The sequence below is a fragment of the Heptranchias perlo genome, chromosome 13, assembly GCF_035084215.1.
Source record: "Heptranchias perlo isolate sHepPer1 chromosome 13, sHepPer1.hap1, whole genome shotgun sequence".
NCBI lineage: Eukaryota > Metazoa > Chordata > Chondrichthyes > Hexanchiformes > Hexanchidae > Heptranchias > Heptranchias perlo.
The window spans coordinates 34486866-34503544 of record NC_090337.1 but is presented as its reverse complement, the minus strand read 5'-3'; positions in this window follow the sequence as shown (position 1 = coordinate 34503544).

Below are 16679 nucleotides of genomic sequence, written 5' to 3'. Positions count from 1 at the left end.
AGAACTACTTAAAAACTTAATTAATTGCTTCCTGTTCTGTATTAACTGTTGCTGTAGTTGATTTGATAGCTGTGATATATGAATGTGTTTGTATTATTTTAAGCTATTACATTAATGGGTTGCCTTCTCTTGTTCTCCAAATTCTTCATATTTCTGTTGTGTATGCAACAGAGTGTATTCTGTTTCCTGCCAATATCCTAGCAGAAATCTCTTTCCCCTCTCCTCAGTTTGCTTATGTGTTGAATGACTTCTCATCCATTGTAATTTCAAACTTCATCTAAATTCCCCTTGCTTTCTTTCCTCTGGTTTCTCTTTTCTTCTGGAATGCACTGCCTGAAAGGGTGGTGGAAGCAGATTCTATAGTAACTTTCAAAAGGAAATTGGATATATACTTAAAAAGGAAAAATTTGCAGGGCAATGAGGAAAGGGCAGGGGAGTGGGACTAAGGGGATAGCTCTTTCAAAGAGCCGGCACAGGTACGATGGGCTTATGTGCTGTAAGATTCTATGATTCTTCGGTCTCCACGCAACCTTACTCTCTAAATACACTCCCCCATCCCTATCATCGCCACTTCTAGAATCTTGTCATCTCGAGAGGTCGGCCACTTCTGAGATTTCTATCTTCAATAAAGCCTGGCATACTTCAAGTACCCTACAATCACCGTCATCATTAGGGAAAACTATCCTGCTTCCATTTCAAGACCTTTTAAAAACTTCCAACATCTTCTCCTTTGACTTATCAGCTGCCTCAACACATCTGCTACAGTCAACTGGCTCAATGGCTCTCTGGTCCTCTGGTCTCTTTTCTTGGTGCCCTTGTCCCCTCCAAATCCTTCACTATCTCCCTTCACTGTTTTCATTGGTCAATTCTCTCTTTAAACATCTTTAAAGTGGAGAGCTGCAGATCATCTAAAACAATATTGCACGTTCCTTCATCCAAATCCTCATACCATTTCAGGATTATCTTGACTTATAAAGACAATCCTTGGCTTTTCTTCTCAATGACTAACCCTCTTCTCTGACCCCCTTCCTCTGCTACCCACATTTTCATTTCAAACAGCAAATGTGAGGAACTGATGGTTTCCTGTGTGGAAGATGAGGACTCTGTGCAGGAACATAAAATGGATTGGGTAGGGAGGAGGTTAGCAATTCAGTTATGAATGCAGTAGTATTAGGAGACTTGAAAGTTAGAGAGGTCGACACTATCTTTTGCAGCCTAGACTGAGAATCCCAGATGCTTTATTGCCTCCCAGGTGCTAAGGTAAGAGACATTTTGGAAAGACTGGAAAAGAATATGGATGGAGAGGGAGAGCAGCCAGTCATTGTTGTCCATGTGAGTGCCAATGATAGAGGAAAGGAAAAGCCTGAAGTCCTGCAAAAGGAGTTTATGAAATTAGGAAGCAAGACTTCAAAGGTGGTAATCTCTGAATTACTCCTCTGGCCACATGCTAGAATTGAGTAGGATAGGAAGATTAGGGAGCTCATAAGTGGCTAAAAGTGTGATGTCAGAAAGAATGTTTCCTTTTTATGGGGCATTGGTACCAGTTATGGGGAAGATGGGAGCAATTCTGTAATGATGAGTTTCACTTGAACAGGAAGGGAGCTAATGAACTGGCAAAACAGATAAATAGGGAACTGAAGAGTCATTTAAACTAGGAAGGAAGGGGGCATGGGTAATAAAAGCAATTAGAAAGAGCAAGTAGAGAAGATAGAAATAGATGAAGTAAATAAACAATGGCCCAAGGGTAAGTCCTGGTAGGGGACTGGAGCAGCAAGGGGGAGGGGCCGATTGTGAGTACTGTGCCATCAGGGCACGAACAAATTTCTAGCGCAAAATCTTTTCTCATCCTCTTGTGCTCTTGTGCATTAGGACATGAAAAATTATACTGACAGAGGCAAGATTGCCCATCTACTCATGGCAAGGTAGTAAATGAAAGAAAATAGGAAAGACCTAATAATTGGGAGAGTAGAATCAAAATTCACCTACAGTTTAAAAAATTAGTTTCCAATGAAAAGAGATAGCAAAACCTCCTAATATAACTGCAAACCATTAGTTTCTGCTACAATAACTTTGAATATCAAAGACAAAGTAATACTACTTTCAAATTCAAATTACATCTAAAAACCTCCATATTAAAAATTTGCATCCTGTGGTGTAAGACATTTTTTTTGAGGGTTAGTTATTTTTGCTTTCTTGGTGAAAATATTTCTGGTGTTTGTTATTTATTGCAAAATTGTAAATGCCTTATTTATACACAGGTTTATGAATTTGCCATGAGCTAAAAAAATAGAAATCTTCTTACTTGGCCTTCCTCATTGCTAAGAGAATAATTTAGCAAACTCCTTCTTATGCAGAAATGCTTGCCCTTCTCACAATGGCATGGCTGAGACTGACTGATTTTGGGGCAATTACAACCACAAACTCATGTAATACCACTCAGTGATGCTCCAACACTTTTCAGTTTCTCATCTCAAGTCCAAGGATTAAACACACTTAGAGGTTTTGGATATCTGCTCTCATTCTTAGATCGTGAATTTTCATTTACAATTTTTCTTACAATTATGAAAGTCTACTCCTGTGGTGCAGAGATTGCCCATTGTTGTTCGAATTTGAAAACAGTGCCTTCATAATGTAAGGTCTGCAGGTATGTAAGATCGCCTTATTTACTCTATCAAAGAGTGTAGAAGAGCATGCCAGAAGCAGCACCAGGCGTACCTAAAAATGAGGTGCCAACTTGGTGAAGCTACAACTCAGGACTACATGCATGCTAAACAGCGGAAGCAACATGCTATAGACAGAGCTAAGCGATTCCACACCCAACGGATCAGATCAAAGCTCTGCAGTCCTGCCACATCCAGTCCTGAATGGTGGTGGACAATTAAACAACTAACGGGAGGAGGAGGCTCTGCAAACATCCCCATCCTCAATGATGGCGGAGTCCAGCACGTGAGTGCAAAAGACAAGGCTGAAGCGTTTGCAACCATCTTCAGCCAGAAGTGCCGAGTGGATGATCCATCTCGGCCTCCTCCCGATATCCCCACCATCACAGAAGCCAGTCTTCAACCAATTCGATTCACTCCACGTGATATCAAGAAACGGCTGAGTGCACTGGATACAGCAAAGGCTATGGGCCCCGACAACATCCTGGCTGTAGTGCTGAAGACTTGTGCTCCAGAACTAGCTGCGCCTCTAGCCAAGCTGTTCCAGTACAGCTACAACACTGGCATCTACCCGACAATATGGAAAATTGCCCAGGTATGTCCTGTCCACAAAAAGCAGGGCAAATCCAATCCGGCCAATTACCGCCCCACCAGTCTACTCTCAATCATCTGCAAAGTGATGGAAGATATCGTCGACAGTGCTTTCAAGTGGCACTTACTCACAATAACCTACTCACTGATGCTCAGTTTGGGTTCCGCCAGGACCACTCGGGTCCAGACCTCATTACAGCCTTGGTCCAAACATGGACAAAAGAGCTGAATTCTAGAGCTGAGGTGAGAGTGACTGCCCTTGACATCAAGGCAGCATTTGACCGAGTGTGGCACCAAGGAGCCCTAGTACAACTGAAATCAATGGGAATCAGGAGAAAACTCTCCAGTGGCTGGAGTCATACCTAGCACAAAGGAAGATGGTAGTGGTTGTTGGAGGCCAATCATCTCAGCCCCAGGACATTGCTGCAGGAGTTCCTCAAGGCAGTGTCCTAGGCCCAACCACCTTCAGCTGCTTCATTAATGAACTTCCCTCCATCTTAAGGTCTGAAATAGGGATGTTCGCTGATGATTGCACAGTGTTCAGTTCCATTCGCAACCCCTCAGATAATGAAGTAGTCCGTGCCTGCATGCAGCAAGACCTGGACAACATCCAGGCTTGGGCTGACAAGTGGCAAGTAACATTTGCGCCAGACAAGTGCCAGGCAATGACCATCTCCAACAAGAGAAAGTTTAACCACGTCCCCTTGACATTCAACGGCATTACCATCATCGAATCCCCCATGATCAACATCCTGGGGGTCACCATTGACCAGAACCTTAACTGGACCAGCCATATAAATACTGTGGCTACAAGAGCGGGTCAGATGCTGGGTATTCTATGGCAAGTGACTCACCTCCTGACTCACCAAAGCCTTTCCACCATCAGAAGGCACAAGTCAGGAGTGTGATGGGATACTCTCCATTTGCCTGGATGAGTGCAGCTCCAACAACACTCAAGAAGCTTGACACCCTCCAGGGCAAAGCAGCCCGCTTGATTGGCACCCCAACCACCACCCTAAACATTCACATCCTTCACCACCGGCGCACCGTGGCTGTAGTGTGTACCATCCACAGGATGCAGTGCAGCAACTCGCCAAGGCTTCTTTGACAGCACGTCCCAAACCCATGACCTCTAACCACCTATAAGGACAAGATCAGCAGGCACATGGGAACAACACCACCTGCACATTTCCCTCCAAGTCACACACCATCCCGACTTGGAAATATATCACCGTTCCTTCATCGTCGCTGGGTCAAAATCCTGGAACTCCCTTCCTAACAGCACAGTGGGAGAACCTTCACCACACAGACTGCAGCAGTTCAAGAAGGCGGCTCACCACCACCTTCTCAAGGGCAATTCGGGATGGGCAATAAATGCTGGCCTTGCCAGCGACGCCCACATCCCAAGAACGAATAGAAAAAAACTCTATCAAAACCATTCATGATTTTGAACACCTCTATCAAATCTCCCCTTAACCTTTTCTATTCTAAGGAGAACAACCCCAACTTCTCCAGTCTTACCACATAACAGAAGTCCCTCATCCCTGGTACTATTCTAGTAAATCTCTTCTGCACCCTCTCCTCATTCTTCCTACCAACAATGCATTATTTTACACTTCTCTGTGTTAAATTTCATCCATGTGTCTGCCCTTTTCACCAGTCTGTCTATGTCCCTCTGAAGTCTGTTACTATCCTCCACATTGTTTACTACATTTCTGAGTTTCGTGACATCTGCAAAGTTTGAAATTATGCCCTCTATACCCAAATCCAGGTCATTAATATGTATCAAAAAGAGCAGTGGTCCTAATACTGACCCCTGGGGAACACCACTGATTACTTCCCTCCAGACTGAAAAACAATTGTTTACTATTACTTTCTACTTTCTGTCCCTTAGCCAATTTTGTATCCACGCTGCCACTGTCCCTTTGATTCCACGGGCTTTAATTTTGCTAACAAGTCTATTATGTGATACTTTATCAAATGCCTTTTGAAAGTCCATATACACAACATCAACGGCACTACCCTCATCAACCTTTTCCGTTACTTCATCAAAGAACTCAATCAAGTTAGTCAAACTCAATTTTCCTTTAACAAATCCATGCTGACTTTCATTTATTCGCCCATACTTTTCCAAGTGCTGGTTAATTTTGTCCCGGATTATTGTCTCCAAAAGTTACCCCACCACTGATGTTAGGCTGAATGGCCTGTAATTGCCGGGTTTATCCCTCTCCCCTCTTTTGGGCAGAGGTGTAACATTTGCAATCTTCCAGTCCTCCGGCACCATCCCCATATCCAAGGAGGATTGGAAGATTGTGGCCAGACCCTCTACAATTTCCACCTTTACTGCCCTTAATAACTTAGGATGCATCCCATCTGGACTGGGTGACTTTTCTACTTTGAGTACTGCCAATCTTTTAAGTACTTCCTCTTTATCTATTTTCATCCTATCCAATATCGCTACTACTTCCTCCTTTACTGCTACATTAGCAGCATCCTCTTCTCTAGTGAAGACCGATGTGAAGTAGTCATTTAGTAACCCAGCCATTCCCTCTGCCTGTACAAGAATATCTCCTTTTTTGTCCCTAATCGGTCCCACCCTTCCTTTAACCACCCTTTTATTATTTACATGTTATAAAAGGCTTTTGGGTTCCCTTTTATGTTAGCCGCTAATCTATTCTCATACTCTCTCTTTGCTCCTCTTATTCCCTTTTTTAGATCGACTCTATACTTTCTGTATTCAGCCTGGTTCTCTGCTGTATTATGAACCTTACGTTTGTCATAAGCCTCCTTTTTCTGTTTAATTTTAATCTCTATATCTTTAGTCATCCAGGGAGTTCTAGCTTTCCCTCACGTAGGGATGTGTCTACTCTGTATCCGAACCAACTCTTCCTTGAAGGCCTCCCAGTGTTCAATTATTGTTTTGCCTACCAATTATTGATTCCAATCCACCTGGGCAAGATCCTTTTTTAACTCACTGAAATTTGCCCTCCTCCAGTTAAGTATTTTCACATTTGATTGTTCCCTGGCCTTTTCCATAACTATTCTAAACCTAATGATATTATAATCACTGTTCCCCAAATGCTCCCCTACTGAAACATGCTCCACTTCATTTCCCCAAAACTAGATCCAGCACTGTTTCCTTCCTGGTTGGGCTAGAAACACAATGTTTCAGAAAGTTCTCTTGAACACATTTCAGGAATTCCTCCCCCGCTTTGCCCTTTACATTGTTACTGTCCCAGTCTATATTGAGATAATTGATGTCCCCCATTATCACTCTTCTACAGTCTTTGCATCTTTCTGTAATTTACCTGAAAATGATCTCCTCTATCTCTTTCCCACTATTTGCTGGCCTATAGTACACACCCAGTAGTGTAATGGCTCCTCTTTTGTTCCTCAATTTTAACCAAATAGATTTTGTCTTTGACCTCTCAACTACATCATCCCTTTCCAGTGCTATAATAGTTTCTTTGATCAATACTGCCCCCCCCCCCCACTCCTTTCTTTCCTTCCCTATTAACAGTCACCTGAACCAGTGTGGATTGATTAGGGAAAGCCAGCACAGATTTGTTAAAGGCAAATCATGTTCAACTAACTTGATAGAGTTTTTTGATGAGGTAACAGAGAGGGTAGATGAGGGCAATGCAGTTGATGTGGTGTGTATGGACTTTCAAAGGGTGTTTGATAAAGTGCTGCATGGTGGGCTTGTCATCAAGATTGCGGCCCGTGGAACAAAGGGGGCAGCAGCAACATGGATACAGAATTGGCTAAGTGACAGGAAGCAGGGAGTAATGAACAGTTGTTTTTCGGACTGGAGGGAGGTGCATGTGGTGTTCCCTAGGGGTCGGTGCTGGGACCACTGATTTCTTGATATATATTAATGACTTGGACTTGGGTGTACAGGGCACAATTTCAAAATTTGCAGATGATGCAAAACGTGGAAGGGTAGTGAACAATGAGAAGGATAGTGATAGACTTCAAGAGGATATAGACAGGCTAGTGGCATGGGCGGACACGTGGCAGATGAAATTTAATGCAGAAAAATGTGAAGTGATACATTTCGGTAGGAAGAACGAGGAGAGGCAATATAAACTAGAGGGCACAATTCTAAAAGGGGTACAGGAACAGAGAGATCTGGGGATATATGTGCACAAATCATTGAAGTTGGCAGGGCAGGTTGAAAAAGCGGTTAAAAAAGCATATGGGATCCTGGGCTTTATAAATAGAGGCATAGAGTACAAAAGTAAGGAAGTTATGTTGAGCCTTTATAAAACACTGGGTTCAACTGGAGTATTGTGTCCAGTTCTGGGCACTGCACTTTAGGAAAGTTGTGAAGATCTTAGAGAGGGTACAGAAGAGATTTACGAGAATGATTCCAGGGATAAGGGACTTTAGTTACGTGGATAGACTGGAGAAACTGGGGTTGTTCTTTTTGGATCAGAGAAGGTTGCGAGGAGATTTGTTCGTGGTATTCAAAATCATGAAGGGTCTAGACAGAGCAGATAGAGAGAAACTGTTCCCATTGATGAAAGTGTCAAGAACCAGAGGGCATAGATTTAAGGAGATTGGCAAAAGAACCAAAGGTGACATGAGGAAAAATTTTTTACACTGAGAGTGATTAAGATCTGGAATGCACTGCCCGAGGGGGTGGTGGAAGCAGATTCAATCATGACCTTCAAAAGGGAACTGGATAAGTACTTGAAAGGAAAAAAATTACGGGGATAGGGCGGTGGTGGGGGGGTGGGACTAACTGGATTGTTCTTGCATAGAGCCGGCGTGGACTCAATGGGCCAAATGGCCTCCTTCCGTGCTGTAACCTTTCTATGATTCTATGATTCTATCCTTCCTGAATGCGTTGTAGCCAAGAATATTAAGCACCCAATCCTCCTTTTCTTTGAGCCAGGTCTCTATTTTTGCCACGATATCATAGTCCCACGTGATGACTTGAGCCTGCAGCTCACCAACCTTATTTACCATGCTACATGCATTTATGCAAATGCACTCTAACTCATGTTAGATTGCCTCGCATTTGCCCCCTGTCTGATCCCTCCTATTTCTGAACTCTTCTCTACTCTAGTGCTACTTGTCTCTCCCAGTCCTCTGTGCACCTTGTTTCTCCTCTCTAATGTTTCATCCTGGTGCCCATTCCCCTGCCAAATTAGATTAAATGCTCCCCCACAGCACTAGTTAATATTCCGGCGAGAACATTGGTCCCAGCTTTGTTGTGGCGCAACCCGTCCATCTTGAACAGATCCCTCCTGCCCCAGAACTGGTCCCAGTGCCCCAGAAATCTGAAGCCCTCCCTCCTGCACCATTGCTCCAGCCACGCATAAACCTGTCTTATCCTACTATTCCTAAACTCACTAGCGCGTAGCACTGGGAGTAAGCCAGAGATTACTATATTTGAGGTCCTGCTTTTTGCTTCCTCCCTAGCTCCTGAAACTCTGACTGCAGGATCTCGACCCTTTTCCTTCCTATGTCATTGATTCCCACATGGACCACGACTTCTGGCTGTTCCCCTTCCCCCCCTCAAAATGTTCTATACTACCTCAGTGATGAACTTTACCCTGGCACCAGGGAGGCAGCACACAATGTGGGACTCACATCGGTGGTTGCAGAAATGCTTGTCTATCCCCCGACTATCGAATCCTCTACAACAACTGCATTTCTTCACCCCCCCCCCCCCCCCACCCACCATGAAGCTGAGTCTTCCACGGTGCCATTGATTTGCTCCTGACTGCATTTCCCGAGGTGTCAACACCCTCATTGGTATGAATACTGGTTTGTGAGTGCCACATTCCCAGGGGACTCCTGTACTGCCTACATGTTCCTCCTAGTCTGTCTGGTGCTCACCCACACCCTCTCCGCCTGAACTCTCTGTAGCTGCGGGGTGACCATCTCCTGAAGCGTGCTATTCACAAAACTCTCAGCTTCCCATACTGTAGTGACGCCAGCCTTCCTCAAGATCTGAAACTCTGTGCTCAAGCTCGAGCAGTTGGCGGCACATGTGGTTTTCCAGGACACACAAAGTGTTCTGGAGTTCCCACAAGGCAAAGGATGTGCATGCAACAGGCCCCAGCTGTCCTGCCATGTTAGCTAGTTATTTAAACTGTTTGTTTACACTAAAACAAAACACTAACCACTAAAAAACACTAACCACTAAAACACTAACCAGTGAACTAAAGGAGGACTTACCCATGGCGTTCCTCCTTGTCTTGTGGCGTCACTTTTTGACTTTTTCTTGATTTTTGATTCCTTGCACAGCTCCCTTTACGCTTCGCTCAGTCTTAGTCTTTTTAAAAATGTTGTATTTTTTTTATTTAAGCTTTAAAAATTGAGATTAGTTTATAGTTCCTTGATTTAAATCACTTAGCACCTCCTTCCCCTTTTCACCTAATTCCCACACTCACTAAATTCCCAGTTGAAAGCCCTCACTCTGTTAGATACATTAAATGGTTTTCAGAAGAACAATGTATTTATTGAACAGATGCAGTTGTTCACACAAACAGTTCACTATGTAGCAATTAGTATCAATATACCAAGAACACTATGCGCGAACTTCTGGGAATTGAAACATAAGCACCTGAGTCAAAGTTCAGGATAATCAAAACTACCTAATAGTATAAGATTCTGAAATGGTGCTCCCAACTATTCATTTTTATTATTGCAGTGTTTTAGTGGTTATTATTCTTGGTGGTTGATGATTGGCATCTTTCTACTCTACACTGCCATTTTAGCAAACTTTAAATTTTGGGGTTGATTTTAACCTAACCGCCCAGAGGAAACTGTGTGGGTGGGCATTTTAAAATGAGCAGATTACTTACTCACTTGTAACTCGACCCTTTCGCACCATTGCCAATTTTAACTTGCAGGCGGATGAGGTGCCGGCCTATAGCAAAAGGTTACAATAGTCGTGAGTTTGGGGGAGGTCTTTGATCTCACAATCTCGCACTTCCTCTAACGCCTCCTTGACCAGAATCTGGATTGCTTTTTCTTCATACTCACTTACTCACCAATAACCGATGTTCAGTTTGGATTCCGCTAGGACCACTCGACTCCAGACCTCATTACAACCTTGGTCCAAACATGGACAAAGGAGCTGAATTCCAGAGGTGAGGTGAGAGTGACTGCCCTTCACATCAAGGCAGCATTTGACCGAGTGTGGCCCCAAGGAGCCCTAGTAAAATTGAAGTCAATGGGAATCAGGGAAAAAACTTTCCAGTGGCTGGAGTCATACCTAGCACAATGTCCTGGGGCCAAGCATCTCAGCCCCAGGACATTGCTGCAGGAGTTCCTCAGGGCAGTGTCCTAGGCCCAACCATTTTCAACTGCTTCATTAATGACCTTCCCTCCATCATAAGGTCAGAAATAGGGATGTCCGCTGATGATTGCACAGTGTTCAGTTCCATTCGCAACCCCTCAGATAATGAAGCAGTCTGTGCCTGCACGCAGCAAGACTGGACAACATCCAGGCTTGGGCTCATAAGTGGCAAGTAACATTCATGCCAGACAAGTGCCAGGCAATGACCATCTCCAACAAAAGGAAATCTAACCACCTCCCCTTGACATTCAACGGCATTACCATTGCCGAATTCCCCACCATCAACATCCTGGGGGTCACCATTGACCAGAAACTTAACTGGACCAGCCACATAAATACTGTGGCTACAAGAGCGGGTCAGAGGCTGGGTATTCTATGGCGAGTGACTCACCTCCTGACTTCCCAAAGCCTTTCCACCATCTACAAGGCACAAGTCAGGAGTGTGATAGAATACTCTCCACTTGCCTGGATGAGTGCAGCTCCAACAACACTCAAGAAGCTCAACACCATCCAGGACAAAGCAGCCCACATGATTGGCACTCCATCCACCACCCTAAACATTCACTCCCTCCACCATCGGCGTACCATGGCTGCAGTGTGTACCATCCACAGGATGCACTGCAGCAACTCGCCAAAGCTTCTTCGACAGCACCTCCCAAACCCGCAACCTCTACCACCTAGAAGGACAAGAGCAGCAGGCACATGGGAACAACACCACCTGCATGTTCCCATCCAAGTCACACACCATCCCGACTTGGAAATATATCGGCATTGCTTCATCGTCGCTGGGTCAAAATCCTGGAACTCCCTACCTAACAGCACTGTGGGAAAACCTTCACTACACGGACTGCAGCGGTTCAAGAAGGCGGCTCACCACCACCTTCTCGAGGGCAATTAGGGATGGGCTATAAATGCTGACCTCGCCAACAATGCCCACATCCCATGAAAGAATATTAAAAAAATAAGCAGTCAAAGGCTTTAAGTGCACTAGCCCTCTCTAGTCTGCATACACTGCTGCCTATTATCTATGATCTTCTCCTGCAAATATCACCATGAGGGACAAGAGTAGCAATATCATGGGATCGCTATTACCTCCAAGTTCCCTTACAAGTCATACTTAGGTGTATGTCGCTGTTCCTTCATTGTGACTGAGTCAAAATCCTACAATTCCATCTTAACACCATCGCAGGGGGTACTATTACCACATAGCCTACAGCAGTTCAAGAAGATGGCCGACTGTTGCCTTCTCAGGGCACCCACCTTGTATTTCAGAGAGCTTCATGCTTGTAGCTTGCTATATTGGCATGGCAGCAATACAGAATGCCCTACAAAAACATAGACATGCCTGTGTTTTACATTCTTTCTCAGTGATGCTACATAAAGTTAAAAGTGAAGTGCTTTTGGCATGCATTGTAAGGGAGATTGTAAAATTAGAAAAAATATCAGCACACTTACCTTGGCATCTTTCCTGAGAACAGCAAACTTCTTCCTCAGTTGTTCACAGGGTCAGTGCACTGGGTGTGCATATCAGAAAATCAAGCATGTGTTGCCCATGATTTTCTGTCATTAAAGTGAATCAGTGCACGGGCAATTTTTTGATATGTTCTCCAGGTATGCAAAGCTCTATCTTGGGATGCTGATTGTGAAAATTTACCCCCTGTGCTCATAAACTGTACATTTTGTAAAATAAATCTGAAGACAGCCTGAGCTTGTCATTTTTCTCAATACCAGAAGAAATTACGGATGAGGTCAACTCAGAAAAGTTAGGCTATAACTTTGTCCCCCTAAAATTATTTTCACCAGTATAAAACTTATGGTTAGTTTCTATATAGACTTGCAGAAACAGCTGAACAAAAGGACAGACTATGATATGTGAGAAATGACTTAGTTAAAGATGCATTAAAATGCAAATTGGAAAAATTCAAAAATCTGATCTGTGCATCCTATCTCACATTTCATCGCATCTAATAAAATGGATATTTTCCTGCTATTTTTCTCAATCTCAATCATCTCTATTGAGTTGTTTGCTGCATCACCATAATCTTGTAGCCATGGTTATAAGAAATTTTTAAATGAGACATTACAATATAAAAATGCGAAGATTTCACTGAACTATTGGCCTAGCATTTCCTGCAACGGCGAGATTGGCGATGTGTGCCATAAATTTCGCCATTTTACATGCTGATCGCACCGACGCAAAATTACTCCGAAATTTCCTGGATTTGTAATTAGAATAAGCTGCAGCAAGCATAGCGACGAGGCCAATGGCCAATGTTCGCTACATCCAAAGAAATATCTAATGTGACTGGTCACTCAGATGTTTGTGTGCTTTCGTTCTTTCAGCTCACGGTCTCAGCAGGAAGGAACAAGAGTTTTAGCATCCAATCCTTTCTGTCTGAGGAAGTTTTATGAAAAAAAGAAGAAAATAGTGAGGGAAATGGGAAAAAAAAGCTAATTTACTCCATCATCTTTTGCACCCAGTGTTGGGCGATGCAAAATGCTTTCAATATTTGATGAATATGTAAAGATTTATTTGACACGTGACATTCTAATTGATTTTTTTTCCCTCGCGGAATTAATATTGGTTTGGTGATTATTTTCCCATGTCCTATGTTTTTATGTATATAGAGTTATTAATATAATTGTAACTAAGCAGATCTTCTCAAAATCATTTATTTTTGTCTAATAAACTAAAAGAAAATAGAAAGAAATCCCATCTCCATGTAACTTTACGTGACCGTCTATTCATTTTCAAAAAGCGATTATAATGTTAATATCTTTAGGGGGCAAACAAACAAAAATAGCCTGTGTGTATTTTTATAATCACAGTTCTATTGCTGTTTTCAGGATTATTTTGTTCAAAATATAGCATTGACAAAAAGGGAGAAAAAAAAGATAACAGTTTCAAACTACATTGAGATCATAACAAAGTAAATGTCCCAGTGTTTATTCTCCTGTTCCCCTATGAAATCAATCAGTGAGCTTTAAGGTCTTACTAACTCGGCAGTTGGTTGTTCCTGATGGAAAAGGGGTGCTCCATGAAGCAAGCAGCTGTTAAAGCAATTAAAAAATAATATGGAAGGCTGTGTCCAAACAGGCAAAAAAAAGAAGCTCATCACATATCGGAAATAGCAACTGTGACATAAAATATTAAGCAAGCATCAGGGCAGCATGTATTGATTGTTTGGCTGATCTCAGTTCATTGGGAATAATGTTCTGCTGCTGACTGAGAAGCACAAAAATGGGCTTTTCCTAAAATGGGCTCTTCCTTTCAAGCGATAAAGCTACAAATAGCCCAATTTATATTGGAATGTTTAACAACCGTTTGGACCGTTTTTTGTGGGACCCTTATGCTAACAATATGTGGTGACTATTTATGCACCGCTAGCGTTTCAATAAATTACGTGTAACGAGTATTCATTACACATCAGGGTAGACCACATGAGGACTGCTGCTATTGCTCTGCCTTCTCCAAATGCAGCCGTCTTTGGATGGCAAGGTTGTGCAGGATGCAGCACACTACTATGATGCGGGAGATTCTTTGTGAAGCATATCATAGGGAGCTCTCAGACCTGTCGGGATACCTGAACGTCTGCTCTAGCAGGCTTATGGTGTGCTCAATAATCATCCTGTTGGTCCCATGGCATTGATTATACTTGTGTTGCTCAGGCATGGTTGGGTTGAGGAGTCACGTATGTATGGGATGTCATGAGCCACTTATCCTGTAACAGTCATCCTGTCACGTTGGTGGAAGAGTCAAATATTAGGGAGAATGGTTGAGTATCATAGGATAATAGCGTTGTGACATCTGCCTGGATAACTTGCACAAACTTGCATGATTCTATTTTTGTGATTGAGACTTGCTGGACATTAATGGAGTGGTAGTCCTTCCTATTCAGAAATGCTGGTAGCTGGTTTTCTGGTACCCTGCTGGCAACATGTGTGCAGTCAATGATGCCCTGGACATGAGGGAAGCCAGCCACTGCTGCAAATCCCCACATACTCTCCTATTGACTGTTGAGATCAATGGGGAAGGTGAGTAGCCCTGGCAAACAGGGCTTTGGTGACCTGCTTAATGCAGCTGTGTACTGCAGACTGGGAGCTGCAGGAGGTTTTCCCTGTAGCAGACTGGAAGGAGCCAGTGACCAAGAAATTAAGGGCTGTGGTGACTTTGAGAGCCACCGGCAAAGCCTGGCCCCCTGGTCCAGCAGGCAGCTGGAGGCAGCTGCAGGAGGCTGCAGACATCTGCAACAGCCTGCCTGGAGAAGCGCAGCCTCCTGATGCACTGCTCTTCAGATAGATCCAAGAAAGGAACCCTTGGTCTGTACACTCTGTGTGCTGATTATGACCTCCTCCGGGCAGCCCCCCTCACGGCTGTCTTCTAATAGTCCCAGCTGCTGCTGCTGCTCATCTTCCTCCAATTGTTCATCCAAATGAAACTGGCAATAATAGCACCCGTAATAAGCAGATAGTGAGTTCTGAGAGTAAGTAAGTCAAATAATGTGAGAAGGAAATGATCTGGAAGCTGGCAACTTTCCTGGCAATCCAACTAGCATAATGGCACATAGGTCCTCTGATCCAATTAGCATTTTCTGTTAAACGTACAACTTCGTTAGGATATGGATCATAGGTAAGAGAAGCTATTTATTTAAAGTGACTTTAGGGAACAAATGCTAACCGTAGACAAATCCTAATAAACTTTCTAGTAAGTTATTTTGAGATATAAAAAGCAGAATGTAAATATTTTGATAACAACTTAATCATAATTTAACTTCAAAATTATTTGAGCTCAATACTATACATTATGGTACCTGATCTGTGTGAAGCAGCACTGCCTTCCCTCGTCCAAGCCGTTGTAACCTCTAGACACGATTATTCCAATGCTCTCCTGGCTGGCCTCCCACCTTGCATCCTCTGTAAATTTGAGCTCATCCAAAACTCTGCTGCCCATATCCTGACTCACATCAAGTCCCTTTCACCCATCACCCCTGTGCTTGCTGATCTACATTGGCTCCTGGTCCGGCAATGTCTCGATTTTAAAATTCTCATCCTTGTTTTTAAATCCCTCCATGGCCTCACCCCTCCCTTTCTCTGTAACCTCCTCCAGCCCTGCACCTCCAAGATTTCTGCGCTCCCCCAATTCTGGCCTCTTGCGCATTCCTGATTTTCAGTGCTCCACCATTGGCAGCCGTGCCTTCAACTGCCTAAGCACTAAGCTTTGGAATTCCCTGCCTAAACCTCTCCGCCACTTTACCTCTCTCTCCTCCCTTAAGATGCTCCTTAAAACCTACCTCTTTGACCTCACCTGTCCTAACATCTCCTTATGTGGCTCAGTGTCAAATTTTGTTTGATACTGCTCCTGTGAAGCACCTTGGGATGTTTTACTACATTAAAGGCACTATATAAATACAAGTTGCTGTTGTTGATATTGTCTCCAGGTGGTAAAATGAATGTGTGACTAGGTTAACTGAGAATTTCTATTCACAATTTCTCACTGCATGGTGTTTGACTAGCATTTATTTGATGGATCATCATGCCATGCAGTATCCAAGAAGCAACACCATCATTTTATTTACAAAGAAGCACTGGAAAGGAATGTCTTCTTATTCGCAGTTCCTGGGTCTAGGAACTGCGAATAAGAAGACATTCCTTTCCAGTGCTTCTTAGATTGGTAATTCAGCCATTGGCAGGCCAGAAAGAAAGACTTGCATTTGTATATCACCTGATCATGCCTCTAAAAAACATTTCATGAACAATTAATTACTTCGAAGACTAGTGATTTTTGTTTTGTAGGCAAACAAAGCAGCCATTTTGTGTACAGCAACAAATAATGAAAAAATCAAAATCCTGCAGATTCTGGAAATTCTTCAAAAGCAGAAAATGCTAGAAACACTCAGCAAGTCAGTCTGTATGTGCAGAGAGAACAGATGAGTTAATGTTTTCGGCGCAGACTTTTCTCCAGAACTGAAAATCAAGAGGTGGACTGGGCATATTAATATAATCAAAGGGAAAGGGGAATATATAGAGTAACACAAACACAGAGAGAAATCATGGCCTCGAAATTCAATGACATTGTGGCCATTTTACAGGCACCAAAGTGTCCAATATGC